We start from the raw sequence: 13241 nt of genomic DNA, 5'->3' as shown, positions 1-13241 counted from the left end.
TTCCGCGGCGGTGCGTTCTCTTCCGCCGCGTACGGAGTTTTCACAGTTTTTCCCATCCTAATATGGCGGTCGGACTGTCCGCGGCAGGCGGACGGAAAAGGGCTTTTTCCGCCTACTCCAGGACGGCGGACGGCCTTCCGTCCGCCATCCTAATGAGCCCCTTAATCTTTAAAGCGAAAGAGACAAAAACAGGTGTATTTCTTATTTTTATACAAATTTATATTTTTAATAAAGTCAAAGGGTACAAAAATCTTATAAATACATAGGTGATAGAAACTGAAGATTTTAGCACTGGTTGATCATCATCACAAATGTAATATAACCCATTACAACTTCAATCCTGATGAAAATAGCCTATACAATGGACATAGTTTTCATAAATGTAAAGGTTCAAAGATAGATTGAAGAAATGGGTTGGAGTGTCGACGTTTCGGTCTTTTGCGCGATTCGTCTATAAAACCATCTTCAGGACATGGCAATTCCTATGAAGAGTATAGACCCTTATGTAAAAGAAATACTTACAAAAATATCTTGTAGTTTTCCTAAAAAACGTTGCAGAAAAAATAGAAAATACACCCAAAGTATTTGTAAAAAAATCAACGTCATTCTCCTATTTTCTGAGAACGAAAAAGCCTTATGTGCCAGAGGTTGAATGAAAGAAAAGGAATAATCACTAGATTTCATGAAATAGAACCATCACCTCTGTGTTTATTAGTTTAATAAACAACACCTTACTCGTAAGATTATAGTCAATAATCTTGTTGATGAGTGTTGGAGAGTCAATTGTACCTGGAACGATCCAATATGTAATGTTAGGTCAGCATGTCTTTATTTTAAAAAGGTCTTTATAACTATAAATTACAGGTAAAGGACTATAAATCAATTTAGCAGTTAAGTTCAATGAGATTTATATTAGAAAACGTAACTGTGTGTAGTTCTTCTCTTTAGTCATATTGCTCAGATCAAGTTGAGCATATGGAAGTTATTTTATCACATCATCGGAGCACAATGTGCTTCAAGTAAAAAAATATTCAATGATAGACGTTTGAATTACCCAACTCAACATTGAATCTGGACAAATGCTGTATTCTTTTGTACTGGAATGTCTAGAGTTAGTAATGTTACTTACAAGGCATTACTTGCTAGCGTGCAGCTGATAAAATGCTTACTCAATGTATCCAACATATGTTAGAGCCAGCGCGTTGCAGAGAAGAGTTGAATTCCAAATGTTCATCGACTATATCTGAAAAAGAAATGAAACAGCACCGAGATGGTAGGGTTACCCCGGAAGCTTCAGTTCACAAAATATTTGTTTTAACTTAAGTAAAAAAGGAATTTCACTTACTTATTCTTGTCGTTTGGAGCGCCATTGTAGATCGACTTGTGAACGTGGCGTCTCGTACGCATCTAACTTTCAGCGTATCACCCGGTAAGGCACCAATGTTTATGAGAACGTGGTGGCCATATTGGAATGGTGTCTTAATAATAGATGGTTGTCTCATAAGCCACACTGTATAGTAATGGTGACTTAATTATACATAAACCAATCTCTTTAAATGTATATACAATCTTGGATGACAGACAAAAACTACATTGGTGTGTATCTTAAAAAACTTCTATTCAGTTGGATTTAACCACTTCATGAAGGAAGTGGGAGTAAACAGGGCATATTAGCCCACGGTTTGTCCATAAAATCGGACTAGTGTCACATTTGCTAACACACACACACAAAGTGTCTGGTTGCGCTGGACCGGGGAAAAGTCAGAAGTTCAGGCCTTCCGTGATGTAGGGCGGGTTAGATACGGGCACTAGCGTCATCCCCTGAAGAGCTACCTTCTCAGGTCTGGGCGAGGAGCTGCTATTCACTTTGACGTGGGCCATGAGGAGGTTGATGTTGATGTGAGGAGCAGGTAGGGTGTTATGGACAGTTGCTGCAGTAGCAAGAAAGCGTTGTCACTGGAGCTTCGCGTTGGTGGTCAACATGGGCTGTCACCAGATAGTGCAGGTCTTGCTGGAGCCTCATGTTGGTGGTTGTCATGGATGGTATTGTTGGCGTGAAAAGCAAGTCCTGCTGGAGTTTCATGCTGGCAGTCGTTTCTCTGCGTGAAAGGCAAACACCCACTACAACGATGGTAATTGGTCGCGGTGCCATTGCAACGCAACTTTTACATCACAGGATACTTTGCATCGCATGCATTTACAACGCATGCTACTACTGCGCAATTACATTTCTATTGCATGCAATTACAACGCATGCTCACGCACGGTTATACAGCAGGCGACATGGCACTTCACAAATGGTTTCTGCTTCTTGTCATGCTCTCGCACAGTTACACAGCAGGTGACATTGCACCTCGCAAGTGTGACGTCCTTTCCAGACACATGCACAGGTGTTGGTACAGCGTCCATGTTTAAGTGTGTTCTGCACTTTGAGATTAATACTTCATGATCAGAAAGCTTAATTTTGCTTTTACGATGAAGAAAGCATGAGGTTTCCTTTTTTTAACTAAGCACACTTCAGAGTTCAACCAATAGATATTTATGTACCAGGAGGTGGCAGGTAACTTTACATCAAGGATGATACAAAGACGTAAGATAAGAACACATTATAAAATTGTGATGTGAACATTTCTGATAGATTTATGAGCGCGCTACACAATTATGTGAACTGCGACCAGGCCTGCAATGAAAATTAGCCAAGTCAACAGAAGGTGGAATCGTAGGACCTGCAGATTTGTGCTCGAGTTTGTAATTGAACACCTACACGATGTGTTCTTGTGCAGTAATATGCGAAACTGGCAGTACACCGCACGATTAAAAAAAGCGTTGTAATGGTATGCGATGTTTTTGTATGCTTTGTCATGCCTTGTTGCATAAGGGAATGTGCATTGACGTTGCAACGGCATGCGATGTGAAAACTTGCGAAGTAACAGTCTTTGCGATGTAAAATCAGAGTGGTTACAGTATGCGATGTAACTGTTGGCGATGTAGCATCATACATCCACGTGAAGCAGTCACAAGGAGTTCAAAATGCCTGTTTCTTCACCTTGAGGTCAGAAGGAGTACATTCTAATGTCAGCCAAGGCTCCAGGAACTAAGGGGCATCTCTTGGGGATCAGGTCTCACTCCAGCAGAGACCAGCAGCAGAATGATGCTGGTCAGTTACAGGGAATCCTCTGGAAGCTCTAACAGAAGTCAGCCAACTGACACTTGGAATCACTTCTGGGGAGCCTGGGTGAAAGGTAAGCAATTTAAATTTTCCTTCTTCAGAAAGCAGGGCAGACCTTCTTCTGACTCTTCCACAGATCCAGGAGTGCTGTGATGAGAGGTTCTGAAGGTCCTACTTTTATACCTGGTGCCAGCCTTCAATCAATCAATCAATCAATCAAAGACATTTATAGAGCGCACTACTCACCCGGAGGGTCTCAAGGCGCTAGGGGGTGGGGTGCTGCTAATGCTCGAACAGCCAGGTCCTTGAGCTTCTTCCTGAAGGAGAGGTGGTCCTGGGTCAGGCGGAGGTGGGTCGGAAGGGAGTTCCAGGTCTTGGCGGCCAGGTAGGAGAAGGATCTTCCTCCTGTTGTCGCTCTTCGGATGCGGGGGACGGCGGCGAGGGCGTGGTTGGTCGATCGGAGGTGGCGTTTGGGAGTGTAGAAGTTGAGGCGGCTGTTGAGGTATCCTGGGCCTTGGTTGTGTAGGGCTTTGTGTGCGTGGGTGAGGAGCCGGAAGGTGATTCTTTTGTTGATCGGGAGCCAGTGCAGGTCTCTCAGGTGTCTGGAGTTGTGGCTTCGTCTGGGGACATCGAGGATGAGTCTCGCCGAGGCGTTCTGGATACGCTGGAGTCTCTTCTGGAGCTTGGCGGTGGTTCCGGCGCAGAGGGCGTTGCCGTAGTCCAGACGGCTGGTGACGAGGGCCTGGGTGACCGTCTTCCTGGTCTCGGTGGGGATCCACCGGAAGATCTTACGTAGCATACGCAGGATGTTGAAACAGGACGAGGAGACGGCGTTGACTTGTCTGGTCATGGAGAGGGAGGAGTCCAGGATGAAGCCCAGGTTGCGTGCGTGGTCTGTCGGTTTGGATGCGGTGCCCAGGGCGGGGGGCCACCAGGAGTCGTCCCAGGTGGAGGGCGAGGAGCCCAGGATGAGGACTTCCGTCTTGTCTGAGTTCAGTTTCAGGCGGCTGGTTGTCATCCACTCGGCTACGTCTTTCATCCCTTCGTGAAGGTTGGCTCTGGCGGTGGCGGGGTCGTTGGTGAGGGAGAGAATCAGCTGGGTGTCGTCGGCGTAGGAGATGATGTTGAGGTTGTGTTGGCGTGCGATGGCCGCGAGGGGGCTCATGTAGACGTTGAAGAGGGTGGGGCTCAGCGAGGATCCTTGAGGGACGCCGCAGATGACTCCGGTGGCCTCTGACTTGTACGGTGGTAGACGGACTCTCTGTGTTCTTCCGTCGAGGAAGGAGATGATCCATTCCAGTGCCTTCTCATGGATTCCGACGTTGCTGAGGCGCTGCACTAGGGTGCGGTGGCAGACAGTGTCGAAAGCCGCGGAGAGGTCTAGGAGGATGAGGGCCGCTGTTTCTCCGTTGTCCATCAGGGCTCGGATGTCATCAGTGGCAGCGATGAGGGCGGTCTCGGTGCTGTGGTTGGCTCGGAAGCCAGACTGTGAGGGGTCGAGGGATCCATTCGTCTCGAGGAAGGTGGCCAGCTGTTTGTTGACGATCTTCTCGATGACTTTGGCTGGAAACGGGAGGAGCGAGATGGGGCGGTAATTCTTGAGTTCGGTGGGGTCCGCTGTAGGTTTCTTGAGTAGGGCGCTGAGTTCGGCGTGCTTCCAGCTCTCCGGGAAGGTGGCGGTGTCGAAGGAGGTGTTGATGATGTCCCGCAGGTGGGGTGCGATGACAGCGTCGGCCTTGTTGAAGACGTGGTGAGGGCAGGGGTCGGTTGGAGATCCGGAGTGGATGGAGTTCATCATGCGGACGGTGTCTTCGGTGCTGATCGGAGTCCAGGCGCGGAGGGTGGTGGTGGGGGGCGGTGGTTCGGTCGTGGCGTGCGTCGGTTGAGTGCTGAAGCTGTTGTGTATGTCCGCGATCTTGTTGTGGAAGTAGGAGGCGAGGGAATTGCCGAGGTCTTGCGAAGGGGTGATGTCGTTGTTTCCGGCGTTGGGGTTGGAGAGCTCTTTCACGATGTTGAAGAGTTCCTTGCAGTTGTGTGCGTTGTTGTCCAGCCGGTCCTTGAATGCAGTTTTCTTGGTGGCGCGGATCAGTTGGTGGTGCTTCCGGGTGGCAAGCTTGAGGGTGGTCATGTTGTACGGAGTTGGTTCCCTTCTCCAGTCTTTCTCGAGGGCTCGGCAGTTCTTCTTGGAACTCATGAGTTCGTCGGTGAACCATGGGGCCTTCTTGCTGCCGGGTCTGTTGGGCGGGGTCCTCAGTGGGGCGAGTTCGTCCGCGCAGTTGCTGATCCACTTCGTGAGGTTGTCGGCGGCCTGGCTGGGGTTCGCTGAGCTGGCGGGAGGGTGCTGGCTCAGGGAAGCGGCGAGCTGGTCGGCTGTGATCTTGTTCCAGCTTCTTCGAGCAACCTGTTGCTGGTGGTGGTGGATCGTCGTTCTTCTGAAGGTGAAGTGGACGCAGCTGTGGTCCGTCCAGTGGAGTCCGGTGGTGTGGCTGAAGGTGATGTCTTTGCTGGATGAGAAGACGGCGTCGAGTGTGTGTCCGGCGAGGTGGGTGGGGGTGGACACCAGCTGCTTGAGACCGAGGTTGGCGAGGTTGTCGAGCAGGGTGATGGTGTTGCGGTCGTTGTTGTTCTCCAGGTGGAAGTTGATGTCCCCCAGGAGGTGGGGGCCAGGGGTCCTGGCAATGGGCACGGTCCAGGCGCGGACAGGCGTAGACGGGCTTACCTTTGGCTCACCTTCGGCGCTCATTCGGTGCTCCCGCTGCGCGCGTCCGCTGCGCGCGTCCGCTGCGCGGTCGCTCAGGGGGCGTCATAAGAAGGGGGACGGGAGGGCGGGTCTGCTGGGCTGGGCGAGCGGCTGGGCCAATGGGCCGGTGGTGGGCGGGGCCACAGGGGGCCAGCGGCGGGAAAAAGTGGCGAGCGGCCGGCTCAGCTGTGGCTGGGCCGCTCGGGGGTGCTGGGGGGCGACGGAATCGGCAGGCAGGAGCAGCAGGCGAGGCGGCAGGCAGGATCAGCAGGCGAGGCGGCAGGCAGGATCAGCAGGCGAGGCGGCAGGCAGGATCAGCAGGCGAGGCGGCAGGCAGGATCAGCAGGCGAGCAGGTGAGGGGGTAAGGGGGTGACCCGGCCTCGAGAGGCACAGTGGTGTGGAGGAACCCTCTGTCATACATCCAAAACTGGTTCTGGTCAGTTCTTCCTATGGGATTGGCTCCAAACTGTCTAGGGTGACAAAGGCAGGCCATGCGTGTATGTTGCAGGCAGGGCCCTTTGAAATGTAATCAGGGCAGTGCACAACTCCTCCCCAGCCATCCTGTCAGGAAGACACTCTTCCCTCACATGTGTCTCACAGTCTGGAAGAAATACACTACCCATAAAAGGAAAGCCATTCACAGGCATGTTACCCAGGAATTTGGCAGAAAGGCACCATTGGTTTGGGCAGAAAAATGCCAACTTTCTAAATGTGACATTGTCACACTGTAACTTCAAATCCGACATTACCATTAAAGAGGATTTCAAATTGCATTTCAATTGAGTGTAAACATCACTTCTCTATCTGCTCCCATACTGAAATTAGCACTTGTTACAGATAACAGGGTGGCCCAGTGTTAGTCTAGGGGAAAGATAGCCTTACAAAAATAAAAAATGAATTTAGGAATTTGATAAATTGCCTCCAATGTGGGCACATCTCCTCTCTCTATTATGCTCTGAGGAAAAGGGGATATAATAGGGGATGTGTCTCTGAGGACAGATTGTGAGCCATAGAGTCCTGTTTCAATTATTATTGTTATCAGTATCATTATTATCATCTAATGTTTTCTTTATCTGGTGTCTCCGTAGTCTGCCTTTATAGTCTTTGTTACTCTTCTCTCTACTTTTTTGTGGTGGAGTCTGCCTTTGCCCTTCTCCTAGTTCTATGAGTAGAAGCTGAATTTAGATTTTGCCAGCTTGGTAATTTGTCATTCCCGCCAAGCCTTGTCATTGTATTAGTCCCAGCAAAGCCCCTACTCCAGCCAGAACCTTCCAAACTAGCAGGACCATCATGCTCATCATTTTTTGCCCTGTCCATAAAAGTTAGGCAACTGAATTTGAATCACTTTTAGCAATGGTGCTGTCATTCTTGATCATAGCAGATGCAGGATTTACAGAATACCACCCACCCATCACTGACCTGTAGTCCTGTGGCTTGGGTGGAAAAACTCTCCTGCCATTTCTACTCAAACAGAATCCTGTCGCTACTATGTCCACTAGGCTTTATAGGGTCAGTAGCAGATTTTAGTCGCATTTTTAGAGTAGACAGAAGGGGGTGGATAGTTAGTGAGATGACATCACCAAGTGTGGCAGAAGGTGGAACCGATATGTGTCTCTCTTCTGCATTACCATCAAGCTCCACCAAAATGCTCTGAAATTCTAGTCTTCATAGCTCTGGGCCCTATTGAGGAGCAAGTATTCATTTTACCAGGGGCACTTTCAACAGCCCCAAGCATTTGTAGACCACAAAGAATACAAGGCTGAGCTGCTGCCTCTGAGAGTAGTTGGATTGCCTGGTTTGGGTAGCTTGGGCGCCAGCCATACTTGGCCTGAAGCAGAGCTGAAAGATGCTCTGAGAGGAAGACGACTCCTTAGCTGCTGGACACAGAGTGGGCCTCCATCACGTTGAGCACTGTAATACACAGAATCATCTCATCTTAGAATAGGGACGCTGGGCAGAGTTAACAGACGACATCCGTCCGGGTTCAACGAGGTAAGAGGGGACAGTGCAAGCAGTTGATCAAGCGGCCACCATCTCGATTCATCAAAGTAAATACATTGTTTCATAGTTAGTGCATCAGCTTGATGTATACTTATATCTGTATTTTTGTGGATTATTTAAAAGTTCAAATTATAGAATTTGCTTAGGTTGGGGACTTCGGCTTGAAGTAGTCGTTCAGTGGGGGTCCACAGAACTCAAATGGTTAAAAACCGCTGCTTTAGAATTCTCACCTTGATGCTCTGTGAAAAACACCTGAATTCCGCGAATTCAATCAAAACTTCTCTGTAATCATTTAATGTCATCCTTTCTCCACTTTGAAAATCCAGATGAAATTGCGCATTGCTCAATATAATGCAAAAAGCACTCATGTCTTAGATGCACTATAAAATAAGAGGAAAGGCATATGTTAAAAACATTTTATGAGAGCTATACATTTCAACTAATTAATAAATAGAGCTATTTAGAGGAAACTAAAACGTAATCTGGTTTTTAGCAATTTTAACACTGTCATATACTCTGAGATTTTGTTTCTATGTCATTTTCAGAATAATTAATTATCCTCTTTATATGTGGCTTACATAATGATTCCTATAGCAAAAAGAGTTTTAGGGCTGGTGTATTTATGTAGGTGTATTTCATGTTTATACAAGGGTGAGAAAGTGCTGTTGCATTTTATGGTTGATGGAATACTAAAACAAGCCTTTGGACTGAATGGATCGAGTACAAATATTTTGTTCTTTTCATGTACAGCATAGGTCCTAATGGATTGGTAGTCCTGGTGGCATCTTTTGAGCCGTCTAGAGGCACAAGCAATACCTTCCACGCTTTTTCCAGGATGCTACAGAGTTTACACAATAGAGAAGTGTAGCTCTTTACTATTCGTTAGTGATAGTCACGTGATGCACATTTAACTAAAACAAAGCCCCTAGGCAAGGGAAGTCAATTCTGATCTTCTCGCGTTCAAAAAAGGAGAACCTTGTTTTTTTTAAAATAAAATCACTATTCTTAGAAAGCTATTCTTTTATGTATGTTTAATTTTGATGTATTAAATACAGTTAAGTCATGCCAGTCTATTAGCATCAGGCACTCACTAGTTCGCAACGTAATTACTTGTTTGTTTACCAGTAATTCTCATGTACCATTAAATCCCACTCCTTATCTTCACAGTCCAAGACATGTCTAGTCACAGGAAAGATGCAGCATGGTAGCCAACTAAACAATATTGAATTGATGTGCATGCACTTTCGAAGACACCATAAACAAAACCCCATCCATGTATTTGTCTATCCTTGTGGTAAACATTAAGGAATAATGAACTCAATATAAATCAGATAAAATGTACGGTCTGGGCCTAGACAAAATGAGCAAACCCAATAACAAAGTCATTATAGTCTTCACCCTCCTCTTAGTCATGGCTTTTACTTAAACCCTTAAACCCTGACCCTCTATACCCATTTAATGGTATTTACCGTGTGCTGTAAATACCTCCAATTTTTAGTGGTGGAAATGAGAAATACCATGCAGGTGCCTTTTTTACAGTGTCAAGTGCATGTTTTGCTTATTTGAGACATTTTCATCTGTTCAAATTTTGGAAGGTTTGACCTGCCGAAAGTTGTCAGGGTAAAATTGCAGGGGTGTGTTAATTACCCCATGAAGTAAAAAATATTGCATGACATGAAAGTCTTTCTTTGCACGGGGTTTTATTGTATCAGTAAGGTGATACTCAAAGCCTTATTGTAGATATGACAAGCGAGAAGGCAAGGATTTTGCCCTGAAAGAACAGCACAACAGTTTCAATAAAATACACAAGTAGAATGGGATTACAGCGATTTGAATGTAACCTGGCCTGTATCTGCTTGGAGACAAATTTGGACTAAAGGACAGAAAACCTCATGTGCCGCCAATACGACCCAAACTCAATTTTACATTTATAACAGACTTGTTTTCTCCCCTTCTACCCTTCATCACATATACCCTGACCTTTCTGATAGCTGTTGGTCATGTCATTCATCACATGCAGATTTACCACATCTATTATTTACCTGTCCCTTAGAGTTTACTTTTTGAACACGTTGGGAACCAACTAAATTCTGTTTTCAACTCATCAGTACCTTTTTCCATTATTACTATTTTTAAGCATTTTATCCATCAATTGGAGAGATGTTTTACCTTACACAAAATGATAGGTCTGATGTTGGCAGTGGCTTTCCAACACATAACAAAGAACTGGAAGGAGTTTACCCAGTAATCTTTTCAGTTCTGGTGGTAAGCTGTTTGTTACAATCATAGACTTGATTTTGCCTAGGCTCAACCTTTCTCACTTTTTTTTAAATGCTCTGCCTTATGGCCTCCGGTCACCACAGATCGACAAGCCAGATCCTCTTTTCAATGTCAACCCCTCATAGAAGAAGTATGTCAGTCTCCTTGATTGTCCTATCTCTTACACATATAACTGTATATATAATGTAGTTTTTTTCAACTACTTAAATGCTCAAGATTTATCTCAGTTTGCTATCAGTTTAGATTTATGCTTGCCATATTACTCTCGTTTTATGTCGCCCCTTCCTCTTCCCTTAACCGTATTTTTAATCATTTGATTTGACTGTAATATCTTGTTGTACCATGTTCATTTCTAATAAACTTCTTTAAACAAAAAAAAACAAAAAATGGGAATTACAGACCAAAGGCCGTACAGGGAAAGATGTAAGTGTATTAGGCAATTGTGGGCCCACGGGAAAGAATATCCATGATGCGCAATGGCAAAGTTTGAGGTAATGCATATTCCCCTCGAGGTGAGTGTTTTCTTGCTATAGAGTTGTCAGGTTTAGATGTAAATGTTGGTCTGGCTTGAATTTTGTCATTGTTGCAGAGACATCATACTTACCTTCATGAAAACTTGTGAAGTAAAACAGTACACATACATGTTGATGCTTTGTGGTGTGCTTAGCTCCATGTGCAGTGACCATAAAGTCGGGATAGTATGCAAAACACAACGTTGACTTGATCACACAGATTGTCTGATTCATCTGATTTTGACATTGGCAAACAGTTGGGTTCTGAAAAAGAAAAATGGCAGGAGCGTAGCTCGTATTTCATCAAAATGCGTCACAGCGAGGACTTCGGCAGCTTCTTGTCGGCTCCATTACCATTAGCCCTGCTTCAGGTTGTGTGACTTTTAAAATCAGATTCCAAGCCTAACACTCCTTAAGGAAGCAACCCTGCACACTCATTACTGAGCTCAGTAATTAAACTTCAGTGAGTCCTTCATACCCAAATAACCAAAATAGAATAAAATGGAGGTGACTGCTCGAAAAAAAGAGTAATCAACTGTTCTTTCTATAAATGATAGACGCTGTACATTATTATTTAATGGTTTCCGAGCTCCAAGCATCGGCATGCATTCATTTATCTTGATGTAAGCTTCACAGAAAGCAAAACATGAAACATTTGATTACATACAGTGCTTGAAATGGAAAAATAAAGGTGTAGGTACTTTGTTACATAGTACCTGCTCGTTTCTGAGAAGTGCCGGCACTCTCCAATTAAAGGTATTGCATTTCTCTTGAGAAGCCCCGGTGAACAACTCTAGAACTCCATGGGCCTCATTTTTGAGGCCTTGCGTCACTTTTACGCCGCTGGTGCGTCACTTTTTGTGACGCACCAGTGGCGTAAAAAATGCGCCTTGTTGCGGCATATTTGCAAAGTGACGCATCTAGGTAGATGCGTCACTTTGTAAACCCCTGCGCCAGGTATAATGTATGCAAGGGGGGCGTATTGACGCAAGAAAGGGTCGTAGAAGTGACGCAGTGAAATCTATGAGATTTCACTGCGTCACTTTTAGGACGTCGTTGCGTCAAAATCTTGCGCCTGCCTCACAGCGAGCGTAAGACTGACACAGGCCCTTTCACATGGGGCTTTCCCCATGTGAAAGGGCACATTGCTGGAGTTGCGTCACTTTTGTGACACACTCCAGCAATGTGTCACTTTTGCGCTTACAGATACGTCAGAAATACTGACGTATCTGTAACTCCTTGCGACATGATGCGTCATACATTAAATATGAAGCATCAGGAATGTCGCAAGGAGTGCGCACTGAGAAGTGACTAGCGGTGCGCGGTCCATTGCGATTGTTTCTACAAATTGGCTCCCTTGAGCTTTGAGCTTTGAGCTCCTGGACGACGCACCTGCGTGCCGCTTCGGGCATCGAGGCCTTTGACGGTTGCTTGGCGGCCTTCTCTTCCACCCCTAACTATTTTTTCTACTGATGAGGGAAGTTATCCCGAAACCCGAGCCATGTCTCGGGCGATATCCAAAAACCCGGGACATGTATCGGGTCTAGAGATCATCAGTTCAACAAGTACCTACTTGCACCCACTGGGGTGAACCACTCTATAACTCCATGTACCAGAGTCCCTAGGGGCGATCCGGAGGAGGGGCTAGCGGTGTGCGGTCCATTGCGATTGTTTCTGCAAATTGGCTCCCTTGAGCTTTGAGCTGACGAGCTCCTGGACGACGCAGCTGCGTGCCGGTTCGGGCATCGAGGCCTTTGACGGTTGCTTGGCGGCCTTCTCTTTCACCCCTAACTATTTTCTTTACTGATGAGGGAAGTTATCCCGAAACCCGAGCCATGTCTCGGGCGATATCCAAAAACCCAGGACATGTATCGGGTCTAGAGATCATCAGTTCAACAAGTACCTACTTGCACCCACTGGGATGAACCACTCTAGAACTGCATGTACCAGAGTCTCTAGGGGCGATCCGGAGGAGGGGCTAGCAGTGTGCGGACGATTGCCATTGTTTCTACAAATTGGCTCACTTGAGCTTTGAGCTGACGAGCTCCTGGACGACGCACCTGCGTGCCGGTTCGGGTATCGAGGCCTTTGACGGTTGCTCGGCGGCCTTCTCTTCCACCCCTAACTATTTTCTCTACTGATGAGGGAAGTTATCCCGAAACCCGAGCCATGTCTAGGGCGATATCCAAAAACCCGGTACATGTATCGGGTCTAGAGATCATCAGTTCAACAAGTACCTACTTGCACCCACTGGGGTGAACCACTCTAGAACTCCATGTACCAGAGTCCCTAGGGGCGATCCGGAGGAGGGGCTAGCGGTGTGCGGTCCATTGCGATTGTTTCTACAAATTGGCTCCCTTGAGCTTTGAGCTGACGAGCTCCTGGACGACGCACCTGCGTGCCGGTTCGGGCATCGAGGCCTTTGACGGTTGCTTGGCGGCCTTCTCTTCCACCCCTAACTATTTTCTCTACTGATGAGGGAAGTTATCCCGAAACCCGAGCCATGTCTCGGGCGATATCCAAAAACCCGGGACATGT

This window comes from Lissotriton helveticus, chromosome 10 (assembly GCF_964261635.1).
Source record: "Lissotriton helveticus chromosome 10, aLisHel1.1, whole genome shotgun sequence".
NCBI lineage: Eukaryota > Metazoa > Chordata > Amphibia > Caudata > Salamandridae > Lissotriton > Lissotriton helveticus.
Note: the sequence above shows the minus strand (reverse complement) of the source record.